Source organism: Malus domestica, chromosome 06 (genome assembly GCF_042453785.1).
Source record: "Malus domestica chromosome 06, GDT2T_hap1".
NCBI classification, from domain to species: Eukaryota; Viridiplantae; Streptophyta; class Magnoliopsida; order Rosales; family Rosaceae; genus Malus; species Malus domestica.
Genome location: NC_091666.1, coordinates 15,651,606 through 15,664,203, shown reverse-complemented (window position 1 = coordinate 15,664,203; position 12,598 = coordinate 15,651,606).

Here is a 12,598-nt window from a genome sequence, read left to right as displayed (position 1 = left end):
ATTTCCATCCCATGTATATAGACTATATCGCCCATATACATTCTATCTTCATATAATGTTTTAAAGTCATAACTTTAACGAAGAAGTATTCTTTTCATTTCCAAAATTAATATATCATATATATTTTAATTTTTAGGAACATGATTAACTCCCATATACATTCTATCTTCATGTAATGTTTTAAAGTTATAACTTTAATGAAGAAGTATTCTTTTCATTTCCAAAATTAATATATCATATATATTTAAATTTTAGGAACATGATTAACTCCCACTAACCTTTTGTAAACCTAGTAAACAAAAGATTCATTTACATCTTTATGAGAAATCAAACGATTTGATCCTTTTCTCATAAGATGCTTATAGCTCCCACTAGCTTGCTAAGATTCATGATGGTTGGATCTCTACAACTTATATGTCTTGTGATTCATAGTTTTAGACATATATTATCAAGACTATCTTAATAATGGTTCCGGAAACCCATATTATGTCCAAACATTGAATCACCATTTAGTTGTAGCTAGCTATCTTCGAATTAATTGAAACCAAGACTACGTCAAAATTGGTTTCTTCAAAGTCAACCATCCTTTTGATTGTAGTTACCTTAAGCTACCAATTAGCTTATGAAGGTTTCATTATTTCGGGTCAAATGGTACTTTACCATTTACTTGAGTATATATCATATATATACACTCAATGTAGTCATAAGGATTTTCATTCTTATTTCTTTCGAATTAAGAGGTGTAACTCTATGACATAGTCATAAAGTTCAAACCATTCAACTGAGACGGTTTATAAATCCTTCTTGACTACCTTGGTGTTTGTGGTATAGGAACTAGGTTGTTATATTTGTTGATCACTATCTTGTTTCTTAAAGAACCATTCTTTGAGTTCTATCCCTCGTTCATTTGCCCTTAGGCAAATCACATTGTAGGATTACAATGAACTGCCCAACAAAACAACATTTGTTAGTTGGTTTATAGAAGCGATATCCAAAAGTTAATTTAAGGATATCCCACAAGATTGTTATCAAACAAATATTGCTTATTAGCACACAACCCCAAATCTTAACATGCTTAAGATTTGTCTTTCTTTCCAACTACATCTTATGGAGTCATGAAAAATTTGGAAGATCTTCTAATTGACAATCATATTGTTTTTAGAAGTGTATATATATATATCCTATATATGGGTAATAGATAACATCCAACGAACTAAATCTTATTTAAGTTTGTTCTTCTCCTTATGTAGAAATCTATTATCTTATGATGCTTATTTCCTTGATATCTTTCAAGGAAACTGTTCTAAAGTGTTACCTTATCTTGGATCAAATCTAAGGAGGTAAATACTTTAGACGTCTTACTCATCAACTTACATTACTTGAATTCTTTGAAACATTTTGCAAAGTATTCGGATTTGTGTTTATTCAAAATAAACTATAGTCCAACCGAGAGTGATCTTCGGTGAATGTCATATAGCATGAGTAGTATTATGTTGTGGATAAGTGCCACTAACATCTAAGTGAATTAACCTCAACAACTTTGTGATTCTTTCTTCTTTCCAAAAGATTAAAGATTCGAACAATTCACCTCTATACAATTTTAACAAGAAGGTATTGGATCCGGATCTAACGATCCAAAGCATCCATCTATGACCAACTCGTAATTTATGATTTAGAGGTATCACAATTTAGTTGAGATTAGTCACTACCTTGCAACCTTTTGGGTTTTAAGCATCATTATATTCTAAACAGTTAACACTACCATATCATCTCTACTATAGAGACAATCAATTAGATTACTATAATCCAATCATTGATTAATAAAGAAGAATGTTTTGTCAAACAAAACATTCATCCATTGATGCGAGAATTACTTGACACACAAATTAAACCCTCTTTTTGACAATTGTAGTATAGATGTAAGTAGGGTATCGTTCTAGGCCGGGGATTAGGAGGGATTGCTAATCTATTCTAAATTAATTTAAAAATATTAAACAAGACTCAAGGACACAAAACTAGGCTAAAAACTCTAATACCTCGAAACACACTTAGAAAGACTCAAAATAATGAAAACAATCAAATTAGACACTAGGAATTGAAATGGACGGAAATTGAATTAAAAGACTAAAAACAATGAAAACTAACTAAATAATATAATTTAATAATGAGGGGGTTTGGTTTTGACGAGACGTAAATTAAACTTAAATAAATTACAGAATTGACAAAAGCATGAAATTAAGGTGAAATGATAAGTGACGGATTAGCTAGAGGGTTCTTCTCCACACATGACACATATGCAACCTAAATTGATTATCAGTTGTTCTTTCAATAAATTGTAAATCTCAACGCCCCAAATTAACCGTGAATTGCACTAATTAACCCTTAATTTTTCCACAAGTTATTGGGTTGGATGATTGCATACGACAACCCAAAACATTCCCTACAAGTTCCCTACATGAATTGCATAATAGAGATACAAGCAAGAATCATTAAGTTCTATGAAAAACATAAGCATTGACGAGGCACTCGTTACTATGATTTGCATGAAACTTATGCCAAGAATTTACTTAACGTGATTGTGACTAGCAACCTTCACTACTTGTGAATATAAGTTCATAACGATTAGGTGAAATTCACTTATATTCTAGCATCAAATTCATGCATGTAAATTAAGTATGCATCCTTAATCGACATACAAAAATAAGTTATCAATCAAGCAGTTAAGCAAATTAAATCACAACTCAGAAATCACAACTGAAGGTAATCAATTCATATTACAAATATATTCATGGCTTTGAATTAACCTCTAGCCAAAATAAAATTAGTTACACATTATTAAAACATTTAACCAAAAGTAAAATATAAGTTGGAAAGTTTTAACCGAAAGAGGAGAAACTTGCTGCTTCTGTTTCTGTCCGTGCTCTCGCTTCTTTTTCTGTGCCGAGGTTGCAAGGGCAACCTTTTCTCGGTTTCAAAGCTGCACAAGAAGCCCCTTTCTTTTATTTTTTTTCCTTCTTTTCTCAGCTGCCCCAAGCAGCCTTCTTCCTCTGTTTCACACGCTGCCCTTCTCACGCTGCCCAAAGGCAGCCTTTTCTTCAGCTCCAAGACAGCCTTCTCCTGCTTCTTCCCGTGCGCTGCCAAGGGCAGCTTTTTCTTTCCCAGCTGCTGTCCGTCTCCTCTGTCCCCGCACTCCCCTCTTATTATTCTTCTTCTATCTCACCTAACTCTGTCCACTTCATCTTATTTTCTGCCATTCTTTTTGTTCCACTACCTTCCCACTGTCTTCTTTCCTCGTCTATGCTATTATTCCCCCTTTTGTTTGTCCCTTGCTGACCTGCTTTCCTCCAGCTGCAAAGGCAGCTCCTTTTAATTTTTTATTCCTTCTTTCTGTTTATTATTTAAAACTCATTTGTGCTATTTTTATTTTCTTTGCATAACAAATCCTATAAACACAAAAATAACGTAAATAGCTCAAAAATATAAGGAACTAACTAAGAAAAGACGAGTGAATTTGAAGTAAAAATATATATAAATATGATCCGATCATCCATCTCTACTATAGTGACGGAATTAAATTCCTTATAATTGGAATGTAAAGACAATCTTTAGTTTTTCCAATTTCTTTGGTAGTTTATATGAGGAAGTAAGTACTATCTGCTTTTGCAGAGATTTATATTTTATTCACGTTCCGAATGTGAAGCACCTTTTCTTCTCTCATATATCTTCTACTTCTTATTAGTCACACTTTTACAACGATTGTAAAACATAGTTGCTAATACGGAATCAAGCATTCAAGTAGAAGAACCAACTGTTTTCAACTATTCAAGAACAATTTACAACACCTTCGAAAGGTGTGTTCTTGATACTTGCAAGACATTTCTTGCATATACCCCTTCCAATGTCCATCCTTTCATAAAGAAAGTTTGTTCCCTTGGAGTTAATTTTATCTTCTTCATTTGACTTCTCCTTTTACTACAATAGTCATGGTCCCTAAACTCCCACTATCTCTCTTGAAACCTTTTTCAATTGTGTTATACACATCAAACATTTTTAAGAGCATGTGTTTATTGTTCACTACATAGTTTACAATAAACTTAGTGAACCATTAGGATAGGGACATAAAGGTGAAGTCCTAGCCTAGTTTCCGTCTCGTTAAGTGGTTTATCACTTCAACACTCAATGATTCAAAATCATCATAAGTCCATGTTAATGGACTATTTTTGTCAACCAACCATTATGTTCTAAACATAATTACAAACTTTCAAGAGTTGTACAAGGCAACTCTTATTTCTTCATACAACAAATTGTAAGTGAAGAATCATGGCACATTAAGTGAAGGATGATTTTGTGAAAACATGTTCATTTGAATAACATCTATAGCATGCATTTAACAATTAAAAGGTGGAATCATGCTTACATGCACTCAAAAACAAAACATTACCCATGAAATTCAATGCCTAGTAGATTGGTGAACCAAGACTCAACTCAAATCAAAGTGAGTTGAAATTTATACCTTTGTAGATTCCTCTTTGCATAAGCAAAGGGTAATCACCCAAAGAGAGGGCCTTCATTCCTTGCTTCTTAGATCCATGGATTTGGATGGAAGAATATGGTTCTCCAAGTTCCCAAAATTGAGAACCTCTAAGTATCTTCACCAAGGTTAGATTGGAGAAGAAAATGAGTGACCTTGGAGTGGTAGGATTGCTAGATACACCCTCCAAGGGGGCCGGCCTCCTAGAGAGAAAAGGAGAGACATGTTCTCTCCAATTTTCTCCAAAAGGAACCCTTAATGAATTTTAGGCTATAAAGTTCTTTATATAGTCACTTCATTAAATGACTGAAGAACCAAAAACCCTAATTCAACACACATGGCCGGCCACATAAAGGATTTGGGCTTTTGGGCCTTTGTGAATCTTTATTCATTAAATTGTCATACAACTTAAGTCAATGGGCTTGACGTTCGAAGCCCATTGGGCCTTAAGGTCCAAAACTATCCCGAGGTCTTCAACGAACTGATTCGTTTGATTAATTAACATATTAATTAATCCTTGCCATAAATAATTAAACCATTTAATTATTCTTACTCATCTCCATTGTTTCTTCAATCTCCACCTTACACGGTGTACGATCCATTAGGTTCCTTTTAGCGAGGCAGTGGGCGATTAAAACTCTTTCAAATCGATTGTGAATTGAAACTTACTTTCAATTCTCCCTTTAGTGTTTATACACGTTTAGGGCTTCCACAAACCAAGAGTGACACCTAGCAGCATATCATGATTACCCAAGCTAATCAGAAGAGGTAGAGAACCTATTCAGTTTAGGATTACAAATGCAATACGGTCTTTCTCTAATACAATACTCTTGACCACATTATTTGGTTTGATAGTTTATTCATGTCTACTATCCAATGTGATTCGTGTGCTTATATGATTACCTTGAATGTGATTTGGAACGACTTTCCTAAATCTCATTCATACTCTGGCCAGAGATTCTAAATCATATCATAGAGTATTCTCCCCCAAACGGTTTGAAGTTTAGAGATCCCTTGTTGCGCATTCACTTGCCTCCATAGCTAAGTGGCTTAACCCTAACTATGTCGTGGACACCCTCCTGATGGAGTGACTTTGACATAATCAAAGATCAAGGACTTAACCACAAGACAACTATGATGCCTCAGGTCAAAGGACTACTTTGCATTATCCCAACCATGAGTTCTCATGTGACATGAATATGAGAACTCTTCGTTGATCATGTTCAGTGAACTCATTCTCTATTGAGCACCTACATACTTGTCTTGATGTCACACACACCAATGACTCGAGACTAGTCACTCTCCCTGAGAGAAGACACAGCACGTACTGATCTTAACGGACTGTCAATGCCCAATTGGCAAACCTATGATCAGGAACGTTTAGGATGTGTCTACGAAAGAATGGTCTCATGAATCTAACTTCTTTAGATTGTGTTCTCCCAATCACATATTTCTTGGACTTATCGTTTAAGCATATAACATTTATATGAGACGGCTCAAACAATAATCTTTGCCCTTGATATTAAACTAGATTAGTTTAACATGTGAAATGTCCGTAAAGTATTATCATATGATTGGTTTTAGGGCACATTTCCAACATTAAGTGTCCATGCCTTTGTGCTTTCTTCCCAAGTTCCTTGTTCATGTAACAAAGAAACAAGCACTAAGTGTTTGCATTGACTAAGAGTTGTTCAAAGCAACTCCTATTTCTTCATACAACAAATTGTAATTGAAGAATTATGACATTAAAAGTGTTGTCCTCTTTATGATAGACCTTTTCTAACTTATTCTTCTAATGATACATTATCAATAGGAAGATTGCGAGGATGAGACTACGTAGGTACATTTACAAGCCATTAAAGACAATCTATGGTTTTGTAGTACCAAGTACGGAAACTAAAGCTTTCGGCTTTTATTTGTCAAGTGTTGGATAGCGTTTGCAAATATATTGGTAAACAAATACATAACGAATATAAATTGATTGATTTTAAGCCATTTGATCCGGGTCTTTAAATCAAATAGCACCACCCACTATTTTTGGTAAATTCCATATCCCTCATTGGAATTCGAGAGTTTTGGATGAAACTCTTAGTAGGGTATGGGAGACTCACTACTACCAAGCCCACCTCACAATGATATGATGTTGGCTAGCATTAATAATAATGAGAGAGTACGCTTACTCATTTGCATCTCTTGCAAGTACCCATCTTATTTGGCCTCTAGAGAATGTCACCTCACAATGACATGATGTTGGCTCCATTGCACTTAGTTAAGTCATTCCCACCATGCTTAGTTCGTGAAGGGGTTCAAGAATAGCCTCACGATGATACGATGTCGGCCATCCTCGTTGCCTACACTCACCTCATCAAGTATGTATATAGACTCCTCCTGAGTGTAAGCACGCACTTTGTACTCCCCCATGATAGGGTGAAGCCGGTGTACGAGTCACAAACGATCGAAGCTACCACGGTGGAAGGCTACGAAAGAGTGTTCAAAGCACTCTCACGCTTATCAACTTAATAATGGTTTGGTTGAGGGTTTTAGGTCTCATCACATATAAACATACATTTTAATCTCTATTAAAACAATTTTGGTCCTATTACAACTATTGGTCCATATGATTGTTTTTAGTTGTATATAATACTCCAACTATGTTTATAAAACGTTTTTAAAGCAAGAGTATATGATACTACTAACATAACCTTTGCATTCATTTGATGGACTATATAGTTGCCTTAGGGCCTTAGGATGATTATGAACCTTTGTTTAGATTTAACACGAGCCTTGTGTTGAATCTCGGTCTAGGGATGGTGATTGATTTTAGTTACGCGTTTAATCACATTAAGCCGTGTTGTCTTAGGGTCGTTGGACCCACCTACTTCATTTTCATGCATATCAAATAAAGCAAGAAAGAAGTACTTCAAAGTAAAGGTGAGCTTATGCTCATTACAACATTTGCATAAATCAAATTACTTTAAAGTAAAGAAGAGCTTATGCTCTTTTACAACATTTGATCAAATCAAATTACAACCAAAATCTAATCTACACATTCCCATGGTTCAAACAAATTTGAAACGGCCTTTCACATAGCTCAATTATCGTCGGCTTAGGTTCATAATCACCCTTTAATTAATTAACACTTTAACTAATTAAATTGAATGCAACATTTTCATTTGGTTTTTGTATCCATAAGATTGATTTAAATGGAGCTAAATGAAATGAAAATCCAATTCTCATTTAAAGAGACAAAACAATTTTGTTCTCTACCTAATTTGGGCCAATATGCAATTACCACAACATTTGGGCTATATTGCAAAAACACAAACTTTTGGGGTCATTTTGTAAAAACACAAAAGTCCACTACTTCATGTAATTACAACTAGAACCCAAAATTTAAACAATGCAAAAACTTCATTAAAGGAGCAAAACAATTTGCCCTTTAGCGTTTTTGGACCTAAACGTAAAAACGTAAACTTTTGGGCCAAGTGCAAATACACAAAAGTATCAAAACTTTATGTAATTGCATAAAAGCCCCAAAAGTACTCCCACTTGAGGGAGGGCCGGTTTTGGAGAAGGATTAGAGTGATGTGTGTGTTGATTTGTGAGTTTTGACATAAAGCATGCAAGTGGTGCAAGTGGTGTGTGTGAAAGGGAATTAATCCTTTCACACCCACCATTACTTCTACCACCATTTAAACAAATATCTAACACATTAAATCATTTGAAAAACATAAAACATAAACTTTATGAAATAAATCAAAACTTTGAATCAAAACACAAAACTTTTTGTTCTTGGCAAAAATGTCAAGAACAATGAAGAACATTCATGAAAAACCCAAAAAATTTCCATGAACATTTTTACTCCAAAAACATCCCAAAACCATTCAAACTTTAGGGAAATAACATATAACCAAACTAGGGTACATAGGGGTTCCAAAAGTTACTTGAAAACACTTTTAACAAGTCAAACAAGAACCCAAAAATCCACCCTTTGGATTTGGCCGAAAATTCCCAAAAGCATGGCACCAAATTTTAGCTCCAATATTCATGCTCATATGAACTACATCTACAACATTTGAGATGGCAAATTTTCTAACAAAATTTACATTCAAAGAAACAAGAATAAAGCTTGTAACATATTACAACTTTTAAATCAAAACTATGAAATACAAAACCCAAAAGGATTCACCAACTACTAGACCTAGGCTCTGATACCACTTGAAGGATTATTTTGTGAAAACATGTTCATTTGAATAACATCTATAACATGCATTTAACAATTAAAAGGCAGAATCATGCTTGCATGCATTCAAAAACAAAACATTACCCATGAAATTCAAAGCCTAGTAGATTGGTGAACCAAGACTCAACTCAAATCAAAGTGAGTTGAGAAATATATACCTTTGTTGATTCCTCTTTGCATAAGCAAAGGCTAATCACCCAAAGAGAGGGCCTTCATTCCTTGCATCTAAAATCTATGGATTTGGATGGAAGAATAGGTTTCTCCAAGTTCCCAAAATTGAGAACCTCTAAGTATCTTCACCAAGGTTAGATTGGAGAACAAATGAGTGACTTTGGAGTGGTAGGATTGCTAGATACACCCTCCAAGGGGGCCGGCCTCCTAGAGAGAAAAGGAGAGACATGTTCTCTCCAATTTTCTCCAAAAGGAACCCTTAATGAATTTTAGGCTATAAAGTTCTTTATATAGTCACTTCTTTAAATGACTTAAGAACCAAAAACCCTAATTCAACACACAATGCCGGCCACATAAGGGATTTGGGCTTTTGGGCCTTTGTGAATCTTTATTCATTAAATTGTCATACAACTTAAGTCAATGGGCTTGACGTTCGAAACCCATTGGGCCTTAAGGTCCAAAACTATCTCGAGGTCTTTAACGAACTTATTCGTTTGATTAATTAACATATTAATTAATCCTTGCCATAAATAATTAAACCATTTAATTATTCTTACTCATCTCCATTGTTTCTTCAATCTCCACCTTACACGGTGTACGATCCATTAGGTTCCTTTTAGCGAGGCAGTGGGCGATTAAAACTCTTTCAAATCGATTGTGTATTGAAACTTACTTTCAATTCTCCCTTTAGTGTTTATACACGTTTAGGGCTTCAACAAACCAAGAGTGACACCTAGCAGCATATCATGGTTACCCAAGCTAATCAAAAGAGGTAGAGAACCTATTCAGTTTAGGATTACAAATGCAATACGGTCTTTCTCTAATACAATACTCTTGACCACATTGTTTGGTTTGATAGTTTATTCATGTCTACTATCCAATGTGATTCGTGTGCTTATATGATTACCTTGAATGTGATTTGGAACGACTTTCCTAAATCTCATTCATACTCTGGCCAGAGATTCTAAATCATATTATAGAGTATTCTCCCCCAAACGGTTTGAAGGTTAGAGATCCCTTGTTGCGCATTCACTTACCTCCATAGCTAAGTGGCTTAACCCCAACGATGTCGTGGACACCCGCGGATGGGGTGACTTTGACATAATCAAAGATCAAGGACTTAACCACAAGACAACTGTGATGCCTCAGGTCAAAGGACTACTTTGCATTATCCCAACCATGAGTTCTCATGTGACATGAATATGAGAACTCTTCGTTGATCGTGTTCAATGAACTCATTTTCTATTGAGCACCTACGTACTGGCCTTGATGTCACACACACCAATGACTCGAGACTAGTCACTCGCCCTGAGAGAAAACACAGCACGTACTGATCTTAACGGACTGTCAATGCCCAATTGGCAATCCTATGATCAGGAACATTTAGGATGTGTCTACGAAAGAATGGTCTCATGAATCTAACTTCTTTAGATCGCATTCTCCCAATCACATATTCTTTGGACTTATCGTTTAAGCATATAACATTTATATGAGACGGCTCAAACAATAATCTTTGCCCTTGATATTAAACTAGATTAGTTTAACATGTGAAATGTCCGTAAAGTATCATGATATGATTGGTTTTAGGGCACATTTCCAACAAGTAGTATCATATACTCTTGCTTTAAAAACCGTTTTATAAGCATAGTGGGAGTATTATATACAACTAAATTCAATCAAATGGACCAATAGTTGTAATAGGACCAAAATTGTTTTAATAAAGATTAAAATGAATATTTATATGTGATGAGACCTAAAAACCCTCAACCAAACCATTATTAAGTTGAGAAGCGTGAGAGTGCTTTGAACACTCTTTCGTGGCCTTCCACTGTGGTAGGCTCCTATCGTTTGTGACTCGTACACCGGCTTCACCCTATCATGGGGGAGTACATAGTGCGTGCTTACACTCAGGAGGAGTCTATATGCATACTTGATGTTGTGAAAGGTAGGCAATGAGAATAGGCAACATCATATCATTGTGAGGTTGTTCTTGAACCCCTACCCGAACTTGCATGGTGGGAATGACTTAACTAAGTGCAATGGAGCCAACATCATATCATTGTGAGGCTACATTCTCTAGAGGCCAAATAAGATGGGTACTTGCAAGAGATGCAAATGAGTAAGTGTACTCTCTCATTATTATTAATGCTAGCCAACATCATATCATTGGGAGGTGGGCTTGGTAATAGTGAGTCTCCCATACCCTACTAAGAATTTCCTCCAAAACTCTCGAATTCCAAAGAGGGATATGGAATTTGCCAAAAATAGTGGGTGGTACTATTTGATTTAAAGACCCGGATCAAATGGCTTAAAATCAATCAATTTATATTCGTTATGTATATGTTTACCAATATATTTGCAAACGCTATCCAAAACTTGACTAAGAAAAGCCGAATGCTTTAGTTTCCGGACTTGGTACCACAATCCCAAAGATTGTCTTAAATGGATTGTATATGTACCAAAGTAGTCTAATCCTCACAATCTTCCTATTGATAATGTATCATTGGAATCACATGTTAGATAAGTCTATCATAAAGAGGACAACGATTTTAATGTCATAGTTCTTCACTTACAAATCGTTGTATGAAGAAATAAGAGTTGCTTTGAACAACCCTTAGCTGATGCAAACACTAGTGCTTGTTTCTTTGTTAAATGAACAAAGAACTTGAGAAGAAAGCACAAGGGCATGGACACTTTATGTGCCATGATTCTTCACTTACAAATTGTTGTATGAAGAAAAGAGAGTTGCCTTGAACAACTCTTGAAAGTTTGTAATTATGTTTAGAACATAATGGTTGGTTGACAAAAATAGTCCATCAACATGGACTTATGATGATTTTGAATCATTGAGTGTTGAAGTGTTAAACCACTTCTAGAAACGGAAACTAGGAAAAGACTTCACCTTTGTGTCCCCATCCAAATGGTTCACTAAGTTTATTGTAAATTATATAGTGAACAATAACCACACACTCTCCAAATCGTTTGATGTGTATAACATAATTGAAATAAGTTTCAAGAGAGATAGTGGGAGTTTAGGGACCATGACTATTGTAGTCAAAGGAGAAGTCAAATGAAGAAAGCGAAATAAACTCCAAGGGAACAAACTTTCTTTATGAAAGGATGGACATTGGAAGGGGTATTTGCAAGAAATGTCTTGCAAGTGTCAAGAACACACCTTTCGAAGGTGTTGTAAATTGTTCTTGAATAGTTCAAAACAGTTGGTTCTTCTACTTGAATGCTTGATTCCATATTAGTAACTATGTTTTACAATCGTTGTAAAAGTGTGACTAATAAGAAGTAGAAGATATATGAGAGAAGAAAAAGGTGCTTCACATTCGGAACGTGAATTAAATAAAGATCTCTGCGAAAGCAGATAGTACTTACTTCCTCATATGAACTACCAAAGAAATTGGAAAAACCAAAGATTGTCTTTACATTCCAATTTTAAGGAACTTAATTCCGTCACTATAGTAGAAATGGATAAATGTTTTGTTTGACAAAACATTGTTCTTTATTAATGAATGATTAGATTATTGTAATCTAATTGATTGTCTCTATAGTAGAGATGATATGGTAGTGTTAACTTTTTAGAATATAACGATGCTTAAAACCCAAAAGGTTGCAAGGTAGTAACTAATCCCAACTGAGTTGTG